Source organism: Ptychodera flava, unplaced genomic scaffold (genome assembly GCF_041260155.1).
Source record: "Ptychodera flava strain L36383 unplaced genomic scaffold, AS_Pfla_20210202 Scaffold_35__1_contigs__length_1935909_pilon, whole genome shotgun sequence".
Taxonomy (NCBI): Eukaryota; Metazoa; Hemichordata; class Enteropneusta; family Ptychoderidae; genus Ptychodera; species Ptychodera flava.
The window spans coordinates 713,319-725,660 of record NW_027248357.1 but is presented as its reverse complement, the minus strand read 5'-3'; the positions used below and the strand labels follow the sequence as shown (position 1 = coordinate 725,660).

Sequence of the window (12,342 nt, the reverse complement as noted above, 5' to 3'; positions counted from 1 at the left end):
CTTTTTTGTGAACAGTATGTATAATTATGTCACTTGTATGTGCCCTGCAGGGCATAATATTGCTCTATAGGTCAAGTAATTGCGCTACACAGGGACAGTGTAGGGGGCCCATTGTGTAAAATACTGCTGCATGCAACATGTTCCAGTGGCCAACACGGCAAAACATTGTCTTCCATAAGGTATGTTTAGGGGCCCTATAGGGCATGGGTAAATGCCCTATAGGGAATAAAAGTGCCCTATAGGGCATGGGTAAGTGCCCTACAGGGTATAATATTGCCCTATAGGGCATGGGTAAGTGCCCTACAGGGTATAATATTGCCCTATAGGGCATGGATAGTGTTGCCCTATAGGGCAAGCCTTGCCCTACTGGTACCCTACTGACATCCTACAGGATTCAGTTCTGCCCTATAGGGTTTTTTTGTAAGTGAAGTTACGTATGGTATTCGATCTTATCATGGATCTAATTGTTGCATCTCCATAATTGTTGCGATTCATGCATATCTATACGCCCGAGATATTACCTTTTTAAAGTTATTATATTTCTCCAGGGATCGAGCAGGGGATCTTGGTCAGGTCAAAACGCAAGAAATTCTGCGTTTCCCGGACAATTAAGGCTTGATTTTCAATCACACATTTGGAAAAACTCTGAGGGTGCGGAAACAAATATGTTCACTATTAAGCGATGCGAGGATAGATGCCTTTGTGCAGTGAACGTGGAACAATGGAACAATACATCCAACTATCAAGTGATCTAGGTATTGATATACGTACAGGGTATCTCTTTAGGCCAACAACCCAGCGGGAAATGTAGATAATAAACCATTGTCCTCTCACGTGATGTATCAGAGATTAAAAGACTACCTTCAACATTTAAATATTGATGAAGGGGAAACTCCTCATAGCATACGGTCTGCGTGTGCCATTTCCATGGCTTTAGGGGGTGCAAGTACCCAGGAGGTTATGGATCATGTCAGATGGAAAAGAGAGACAACTGCTAACCATTACATGAAATTGTCAGCCGTGTCTTCTGTTCAACGATCTGATAATTGGCTTGAAGGAATGCTAAAAAATATACAAAATTTGAACGCTTATGAACACACGGAAACCTTGACTGATTTTAAAATTGCCTTTCCTTGAGTATGGGGTGTAACGTATATATATACAGACAAACTTTACGAACATTAAAGTAGAAATGATTGACATGTTGTTTTTGTATGTGTTTTGGAGTAAGGGTGGGTATGAAGATATAAGTATTGGTAAGGTTTGGAGAGTAGATTTGAATGAGGTTATTAGGATTTCATCAAGCTTGGCGTGGACAACTTTCACATCTCCATTCCAATACTTAATACAATGGTAATATTATTGAGCAGAGTGATAAGGCTTTAAATATTATATTATTAAAAGCGTTAGCACGAAGTTAGCTTATTCCCCCATATGTAAATTAGTAATGAATATACATAAGGTCTAGATATACACATAAACGCATATGCTAAACAGATGACTTTCCTTGGCCATGCCACTGTAGGAGTGGGAAATGGGAGGCCCTTTTCCGGGTAGGCGGTATTTAGCGGATAATGATACCCACCCACCCACCCTTGTATTAGTCTGATCGTTTCGCTCAACTTACCAACATTCACATCCTAATCTAATACTTAATACAATGGTAATATTATTGAGCGGAATGATAAGAATTTTAATCTCATATAATACAAAGGTGTAATGTGCAGTGCTTCTAAAGTTGCAATTTGACCAAAAGTGAAAACATTTTGCATTTTTGACCTAAACCAGCAAAAATTATCACAAAAAATACAATATTATACGTTTTCTCACAATTTCAATGTATTCCACTAAGTTTACCCCTGGGAACATGCATTCCAAGTTTTCAAAGCAATCGGACCAATGATTTCAGAGAAATGATTTTACCAAAACTTGGAACATAGCGTCAAGGACCACTGAAGCTCCTCAAGTGTGAGGCCAGTTGAAGTAGTTGGTTGTTGGTAAGCAGTAATTGACTTGGAGGCATGGGGTTGGGATACGGGATACACAAGATTTGTGTTAGATACATTTAATTGTATATACGGCATGATTTGGCGCATTAATATAAAAATAAGTTGCATACATTAACACCAATCTATCCTGATGGAGTATGTGGCGGTTTATTATTAGGCGACTGGTAAAGTGAGTAAGCGCCATTTACTGCATTGGAATGCAGGAGAGCCACCGTAATTTCTCTGTCAGCACTCTAGTGAAAATTGCTTCATTGTGTTTTTCCAACGTTTAAATTTGTAGTATACAAGTGAATTGCATTTTCACATTGATCTGCTTGACCAGAAAATTCATCAGCCTTTTGCTGAAGTAGGTTTATATCTTCTTGTGTATATTGGCCAACTCTGAGACGACTAAGTAATTCAGCAAAATGTTTATGATCTTTCTGTCTGCACAGGCGCAATAGAGAAATAAATATGCAAAAAGATGAAAGGCTACAGTAGTATTTGTGAAATCGAGCTCAAAGGTCATCGAAGTCATGTGACATTTTGTCAAAAAAAATTGTATCCCATAGTTATCCTATATACCAACAAGCGACCTAGCGGCTGATATAGCTCCGCTGTGTTTATGTAGAGAATAACTATTTTGACACATGTGATGAAGAAGGTGGAAATCTTTGATAGCTCAATGCAGTGGCCAGAAAAAAGTGGCTAAAATAGCTGCAAAAATACACAATCGAAGATTTCATCATACTTTGAATATATCACATCGGATCATCCCTACGAACATGTCAACCAAAGCTATCTGATGAGTAGTTTTTTGGAGAATAAAATTTTCTGACCAAAAATGGCAACAATTGCCCCAAAAAATAAAATTTGCAGATTTCATCATAATTTTAAAAGATCAAATTTAGTTCATCTACAGAAACCTGTATACCAAATTTCAAAGCTGTTAGACCAGTACTTTTTGAGAAACACATTTTTTAACCAAAAATGGAAAAAATTGACCCAAAAATTCAAAATTGCAGATTTCATCATAATTTCAATACATATTATTTCGTTCATCTATAGAAACCTATATACCAAATTTCAAAGCTATCAGACAAGTAGTTTTGGAAATACACATTTTTTGACCAAAAATGGCAAAAATTGCCCCAAAAATACAAAATTACAGATTTCATCAAATATTCAATATATATTACTTAGCTCATCTGTAGAAACCTGAATACCAAATTTCAAAGCTATCAGACCAGTACTTTTTGAGAAACATTTTTTGACCGAAAAATGGCAAAAATTGCCCCAAAATTACAAAATTGCAGATTTCATCATAATTTCAATAAATATCATTAAGGTGATCTGTAGGAACCTGTATACCAAATTGCAAAGCTATCAGATGAGTAGTTTTGGAAGTACACATTTTTTGACCAAAAGTGGCAAAAATTGCCCCAAAAATACAAAATTGCAGATTTCATCATAATTTCAATAAATATCATTTAGTTCATCTGTAGGAACCTGTATACCAAGTTTCAAAGCTATCAGATGAGTACTTTTGGAAATACACATTTTTTGACCAAAAATGGCAAAAATTGCCCCAAAAATACAAAATTACAGATTTCATCAGAAATTCAATATATATTACTAAGTTCATCTATAGAAACCTGTATACCAAATTTCAAAACTATCAGACCAGTATTTTTTGAGAAATACATTTTTTGACCAAAAATGGCAAAAATTGCCTTAAAAATGTAAATTTGCATATTTCTGCACAATTTGAACAAATCTGAAATAGATCATCCCTAGGGACATATGTACCAAATATCAAAGCTATCTGACTGGTAGTTTTGAAGAAGAAGATTTTTAAAGATTTTTTTTTACCAAAAATGACAAAAATTGCCTTAAAAATACAAATATGCAAATTTTCGATTTGAAGAAATCTGACTGAAGTCACCCTAAATAAACTGCATATCAAATTTCAAAGCAATCGGACAAGCAGTTTCAGAGAAGAAGATTTTTTTACCAAAAACACCAAAAAATGCCCCAAAAATACAAATATGCAAATTTCACCACGATTTGAACAGACTTAAGTGAGGTCACCCCAAGTAAGCTGCATATAAAATTTCAAAGCAATTGGACTTGCGGTTTCAGAGGAGAAGGCAATTGTTGACGGACGACGACGGACGACGACGGACGACGACGACGGAAAATCAATCTATTTGATAAGCTTCGCGTCGCTGACAGCAGACCTAAAAATCAGACCTCTAGCTCTATTGACTTGCCTAGAATAAGATATGTGCATAATTAATAAGGTACAGGATATGGCACCATACGGTCTCCCATCATACCAAATGTGAAGGGTGTAGCACTTGTGGTTATTGAGTCATGGCCATATATGTATATTTGGGTTCAAAGGTCAGCCAGGTCACATAATATTTTGTCAAAAAAAATTGTATCTCATAGTTATCCCTATATACCAAAAATCAGACTTCCAGCTCTATTGACTGGCCCAAAATTAGATACATGCATAATTAATGAGGATAGGATGTGTCATCATTAGGTGTCCCATCATACCAAATATGAAGGGTGTAGCCCTTGTGATTACTGAGTTATGAAGAAATATCTATATTGAGGTCAAAGGTAATTGAGGTCACGTGACATTTTGTCAAAAAATTGTATCCCATAGTTATCCCTATATACCAAAAATCAGACCTCCAGCTCTATTGGCTTGCCCAAAATTAGATATGTAAATAATTAATGAGGTACAGGTTGTGGCGTCATAAGGTTTCCCATCATACAAAATATGAAGGGTGTAGCCCTTGTGGTTACTGAGTTATGGACATATATGTATATTGGGGTCAAAGGTCATCAAGGTCACGTGATATTTTGTCAAAAAAATTGTATCCCATAGTTATCCCTACATACCAAAAATCAGAACTATAGCTCTATTATTAAGCCCAGAATTAGGTATGTGCATAATTAACACAGGAAGTGGCTGGTCATGTGACATTTTGTCGAAAAACTTTGCTCCCATAGTTTTCTCTATGTACCAAAAACACATTGAAGTTGACAGCCAGTTAGAGTGAAATCCGATCAAGCTGCAAAACTTAATTAGCCAAGGTATTGTGTATCAGCGATTTTTACGACATTAACAGCTGGGCTTGATGTGGTCTTGTTTATATCTTTAATCAGCTACACCTCTCAGTTACACATCACACCAGGGCCACTCCACTGAACGCCAGACAGAGAAACATAAACAAATCACTACACTTTGCAATGTCATGTATCTTTCTTTTTTATTCGTGATGAACAAATGAGCTTGAAAGTTCAGGAAGGCTTAAATTTTCGCTTGTCCAGTCTCAGTGAATCTACATATTAAACAATTTTGGGAATTCCTGACAATTGGACACAATGATAAGTTATCTGTTGCTTACAACGGTCTAATTATTGCAATCCTAGTTCTTACAGATGAATCGAATCATGAAATACTGTAAGGGAACATTCTCATCACAGTATACCTCAAAAACAGAACGAAAGAGAAAGTACTAGAGCTGTTACAACTTTAACAAGATACTGAACCAAGATGTGCACAATCATTTCAGGTCAGCCCAAAGTACTTACATGCTAATTTTTTCATGTAATCTGCTCAGTGGTTATTGAGTTTTTTCAATTTTGACTGTTTTTACATTTTTTCACTTAATTTGCATATTTTTGGCAATGACAACTTCATTTGAACAAAATCTCATCTACAGCCCATCATCCATGTACACACCAAATATCAAGATGAAATGTACAGCGGTTTTGGAGTTTTTGATGTTGACGGACAGACATACAGACATACAGACATACAGACATACAGACACACAGACATACAGACATACATACATACAGACATTTCCCTAGCCTATAAGAATAGCTTCCATTGCCATATATACATATGGCTATGGGAGCTAAAAATACCTTAAAGCTAAAAATAGAAATAATAGTGAAAAATTTGTCCAAATGGTATAAATGAAATGAGCTACAAGTAATAGAACACATCATAATCATGTTTGCAAGTGTTTCAGTGAAAAGGATGCCTTGTAACAAACTGTCTTTTTTTATGTTTTATTAGAATCGTTATGTTGAAAAGGTTCTTGCAGTGCACCATTGAGTCCAATCAGGAACTCCACGAATACATTTACAAATGTATTTTGAACATGTAAGTTTATATGATGCTGGTCTAGCCGGTCAATTCCCAAAGCTACCTGAACTTTCACGCTCACTGTTCATCACAAATAAAAATGAAAGATACATGACATTGCAAAGTGTGGTGATTTGTTTGTTTCTCTGTCTGACATTCATGGAGTGGCCCTGGTGTGTTGTGTAACTGAGAGCATGTAGCTGATTAAGGTAGAACGCACCTCGGGGACAGAAATTCGGGCCTTCAAATTTTATCAATTTTCTTCTGACCTACTACTTGGGGGCTCATTTTGAAGCTCTTGGCGAAAGAAAAGTTTTCACCGTCTTAGTTTTTCAAAAATCGAAAATTTTATTTTTTCCCATAGAGTTAACACAGGGATGGCGGCCATTTTGAATTTCAAATATCGAGAAATCTGAAGTTATTTGTCTCTCCTAGTACCAAAGTTTGCACGGTGACCCCTGATTTTTATTCTTGCTTTGGTAAGAGAATGGTTCAAAGTTTCACTAAGGAAAGTATGAGCAAAAGTTTAAGTCTTTCACTTTCGAGGTGCATATTACCTTAAAGACCAAGACCACATCAAGCCCAGCTGTTAATGTCGTAAAATCGCAGATACACATCTACGGAAGCTAGTTGGCCAAATCTTGACAGAAGGAAGTCTTGACAGAAGGAAGTAAAAGTTGACGCCGCAGTGTATCACATGACACATGGACACACAGACGGAAGTTAGCTGGCCAAATCTTGACGGAAGGAAGTCTTGACAGAAGGAAGTAAAAGTTGACGCCGCCATTTCTAGTTTTCAATTCTAATAGCTCCTCAGTATATAAAACTGAGGAGCCAAAAAAAACTTGCCTAACAAATACAAAATGAAAATTTCACCATAATTTAAAGACACTCACCCGAGGTTGCCCCTTGGTACATGCAGACCAAGTTTCAAATTAGTCAGAATTCTTACTTTAGAGAAAATTATTTTTGACCTAAAATGCAAAACAATTGCCCCAAAATACATATATGAAAATTCACCACAATTTGAACAAATCTGATAGCAGTCAACCCTGGGATCAAGCATATCAAGTTTCAAAGCAATTCACCAAGAACTTTGGGAGAAAATGGTTTACTGACCAAAAATGAGGGATATTGCCCAAAAATACAAATATTAAACATAGGGCCAAAGTCCCTGAAGCTACTATAGACATGGATACAAAATTAAGTATTTCCTGACTGTATGAATTATCTCACTAAGGTCATCCTAGGGACTTGTAAACCAATTAATATTGAAGCTGTCTGACCAGCGGTTTTGAAAAAACAAGCGACCCAACAGTTGACAGAGCTCTGCTGTGTTATGTAGAGAATAACCTTTTGAGACACATGTATTGATAAAGAAGGTGGATATCTTTGATAGCTCATTTCAGGATGGCCTGACCAAAACTGGAAAAAATTCCTTAAAAATACAGATTTGCATATTTCATCACAATTTTAACAAATCTAAGTTGGGTTATCCCTAGGGACCTGTATACCAAATAACAAAGCTGTCTGACCAGTGGTTATGAAGAAGATTTTTTACCAAAAACGCCTTTTTTGGCGCTAATTTGCCTATTTTCAACAATATCAAAAAATTAATAAAAACAGTTTCTCAAAATCATATATTTTATCTACACAACAAATATCAAATCAGTAAGTACTGCAGTTCTCAAGATATTTGAGTGGACGGACGCCTCACAAACGGACATACATACATACATGCATACATACAGACTGACGGTGGACGCCGGACGGATACCCATCCCAATAGCTTCTATAGACTATATTAGTCTATAGTAGCTAATAAATGAGAGTTAATTACATTTCTAATTAAAGTATACAAGTCTTGCTTATCAAGATTTACGTCAAAAAAACAGCATATCTGTTAGGTTATAAGGAATCTTCAGCTGGTTTAATATTTATCAGTATTTTCATCCTATTAAACCAAGCACATTTTAACTTTCAAATAACATTGCAAATAAGTTCTGTGAATAAGTTGAGCCTGTAGGTAATCAAAGAAAGCACACAGAAGAGACAAATGTTTGAAACTTAAGAAGTTCAAGGTCATCAAAAGCATAAGCAATCATGTAACACTTTCATTGCACTGTTTACACAGATTGCATAATTGCTATAAATAGCACATGAGGAATCTTACAGCCCAGCTTTACCATAAAAACCCCATCACTTTGACCACTCTTTTAATTGACCACTCTATTTTTTTCCTCAAAAGTAATTTTATTTTATCCTTACCAAGTCAACCATAAATGGAAATTAGAACTTTCTCTATCTCTATTTATTTGACCACCCTATCATGACAAACTATTATGAGCAATTTCTTTTAGATAACATACAGAGCACAATATATGACGGTTCAGAATATGTCAAAGTTGGGATTCAGGAAAGTTGCCTTTACCCCTTTTCCTGCCAGACAGTAATAACTGTATCACTTCCCCATCAGTCAAGTCAGTAACTAGCGGCCGATATAGCTCCGCTGTGTTTATGTAGAGAGTAACTATTTTTGACACATGTTGATGAAGAAGGTGGAAAGCTTTGATAGCTCAATGCAATGGCCAGAAAAAAGTGGCTAAAATAAGCTGCAAAAATACACAATTTCATCATACTTTGAATATATCACATCAGATCATCCCTAAGAACATGTCAACCAAAGCTATCCGATGAGTAGTTTTTTGAGAATGAAATTTTCTGACCAAAAATGGCAACATTGCCCCAAAAATACAAAATTACAGATTTCATCAAATTCATATATATTACTTAGCTCATCTGTAGAAACCTGTATACCAAATTTCAAAGCTATCAGAACAGTACTTTTTGAGAAACACACTTTTTGACCAAAAATGGCAAAAATTGCCCCAAAATTACAAAATTACTGATTTCATCATAATTTCAATAAATATCATTAAGGTGATCTGTAGGAACCTGTATACCAAATTGCAAAGCTATCAGATGAGTAGTTTTTAGAAATACACATTTTTTGACCAAAAATGAAAAAAGTTAACCCAAAATTACAAAATTGCAGATTTCATCATAATTTCAATAAATATCATTAAGGTGATCTGTAGGAACCTGTATACCAAATTTCAAAGCTATCAGAACAGTACTTTTTGAGAAACACACTTTTTGACCAAAAATGGCAAAAATTGCCCCAAAATTACAAAATTACAGATTTCATCATAATTTCAATAAATATCATTAAGGTGATCTGTAGGAACCTGTATACCAAATTGCAAAGCTATCAGATGAGTAGTTTTGGAAATACACATTTTTTGACCAAAAATGAAAAAAAGTTAACCCAAAATTACAAAATTACAGATTTCATCATAATTTCAATAAATATCATTAAGGTGATCTGTAGGAACCTGTATACCAAATTTCAAAGCTATCAGATGAGCAGTTTTGGAAATACACATTTTTTGACCAAAAATGGCAAAAATTGCCCCAAAAATACAAATTACAGATTTCATCAGAAATTCAATAAATATTACTAAGTTCATCTATAGAAACCTGTATACCAAATTTCAAAACTATCAGACCAGTACTTTTAAAAAAAAAAAAACATTTTTTTGACGTAAAATGGCAAAAATTGTCTTAAAAATGCAAATTTGCATATTTCTGCACAATTTGAACAAATCTGAAATAGATCATCCCTAGGGACATATGTGCCAAATATCAAAGCTATCTGACTTGTAGTTTTTGAAGAAGAAGATTTTTAAAGATTTTTATACCAAAAATCACAAAATTGCCTTAAAAATACAAATATGCAAATTTCACCACGATTTGAACAAATCTGACTGTAGTCATCCTAAGTAAACTGCATATTAAATTTAACAGCAATCGGACCAGCGGTTTCAGAGAAGAAGATTTTTTTACCAAAAACAGCAGAAAATGCCCCAAAAATACAAATATGCAAATATCACCACAATTTGAACAAACTTAAGTGAGGTCACCCAAGTGAACTGCATATAAAATTTCAAAGCAATTGGACTTGCGGTTTCAGAGGAGAAGGCAATTGTTGACGGACGACGGACGACAACGGACGACGACGGAAAATCAACCTATTTGATAAGCTCCGCGTCGCTGACAGCGGAGCTAAAATGCGGTATTGAGCCAACACATGACGGATTTTCACCCACTTGGCTTGGTATGTTACAGCATCTTTAGTCAAAAACAAATCAACTTTACAGTATTATGTTTTCAACAGGCCTTCAAATGTACATTATTATGTAAAATACATCATATGAAATACATTTTGTTTCATTAATTTTAACCATCTTGACCTGGTGGTGAAATATGGACTTGGCAGGAAAAGGGTTACATGTTTTAATCCTCCAAGATGGTAAGCATTTCACTATGAACTGTCAAAAAAGTTGAACTTTCTAATAATTCTACACTAAAATTATTTTGGCTTGATGAATTCCTAATTAATTCAATTATTTAAAATCTTATTAATTATTTTTCCCGCGTGAAGTGATAGGGTTTATACAGTACAAGTTCACATACAATGTAAGTCAAATTTTGACCAAAAATGACAAAAAAATTCCTTAAAAATACACATTTGCATATTTCATCACAATTTGAACAAATTTAAGTTGGGTTATCCCTAGGGCCTGTATACCAAATAACAAGCTGTCTGACCAGCGGTTATGAAGAAGATTTTTTGCCAAAAACACCTTTTTTGGCATTAATTTGCTTATTTTCAACAATATCAAAAAATTTACAAAAATAGGCTTCTCAAAATCATATTTATAATGTATACAACAAGTCATCGTTGATGACACAGTCCCCACTTGTTAATGGGTACTTTGATTACAGGTCCTCAGAGAGGATAGAGGCCTCTTCATTAGGTCTGTGATAAAAATACTTTTGAATAAATTTGCTTGATACATGTCTGAGCTGTAGTTCAGGACATGAAAGAATCGTAATAAAATGGCCACATGGCGGCCTTATTGGATCCTATCACAGAACAAATCTATGTGCATATGTATGACAGACATCCAGCTCTATGGGTTTGCTCAGAATTAGATATATGCATAATTAATGAGGTACATTATGAAGCATCATAAGGTCTCCCATCATACCATATATGAAGGGTGTACCACTTGTGGTTACTGAGTTATGGACAAATATGTATATTTGAGGTCAAAGGTCATTAAGGTCATGTGACATTTTGTCAAAATAATTGTATTGCTAAGTTATCCCTATATACCAAAAATCAGACCTCTAGCTCTATTGACTCGCTCAAAATTAGATATGCACATAATTAATGAGGTACAATATGTGGCGTCATAAGGTGTCCCATCATACCATATATGAAGGGTGTAGCACTTGTGGTTACTGAGTTATGGACAAATATGTATATTTGAGGTCAAAGGTCACCGAGGTCACATGACATTTTGTCAAAAAATTGTATTGCTAAGTTATCCCTATATACCAAAAATCAGACCTCTAGCTCTATTGGCTCGCTCAAAATTAGATATGCACATAATTGATGAGGTACAATATGTGGCGTCATAAGCTGTCCCATCATACCATATATGAAGGGTGTAGCACTTGTGGTTACTGAGTTATGGACAAATATGTATATTTGAGGTCAAAGGTCACCAAGGTCACATGACATTTTGTCAAAAAAATTGTAGTGCTAAGTTATCCCTATATACCAAAAATCAGACCTCTAGCTCTATTGGCTCGCTCAAAATTAGATATGCACATAATTAATGATGTACAATATGTGGCATCATAAAGTGTCCCATCATACCATACATGAAGGGTGTAGCACTTGTGGTTACTGAGTTATGGACAAATATGTATATTTGAGGTCAAAGGTCACCGAGGTCACGTGACATTTTGTCAAAAAAATTTTATTGCTAAGTTATCCCTACATACCAAAAATCAGACCTCTAGCTCTATTGGCTTGCTCAAAATTAGATATGCACATAATTAATGAGGTACAATATGTGGCGTCATAAGCTGTGCCATCATACCATATATGAAGGGTGTACCACTTGTGGTTCCTGAGTTATGGACAAATATGTATATTTGAGGTCAAAGGTCACCGAGGTCACGTGACATTTTGTCAAAAGATCTGAGATATCTGCGTGAAAGGATGGACTCACGGATGGACTCATGGACGGACATGACCCAATC

General features: G+C 35.3%; 1 protein-coding gene across 2 annotated transcripts in view; it reads right to left on the bottom strand.

The window, feature by feature from the left end:
* The window catches only part of LOC139127734 (tyrosine-protein phosphatase non-receptor type 12-like), a 321,808-nt gene that overhangs the window by 248,495 nt on the left and 60,971 nt on the right, over positions 1 to 12,342 (bottom strand). The window lies entirely within an intron of this gene.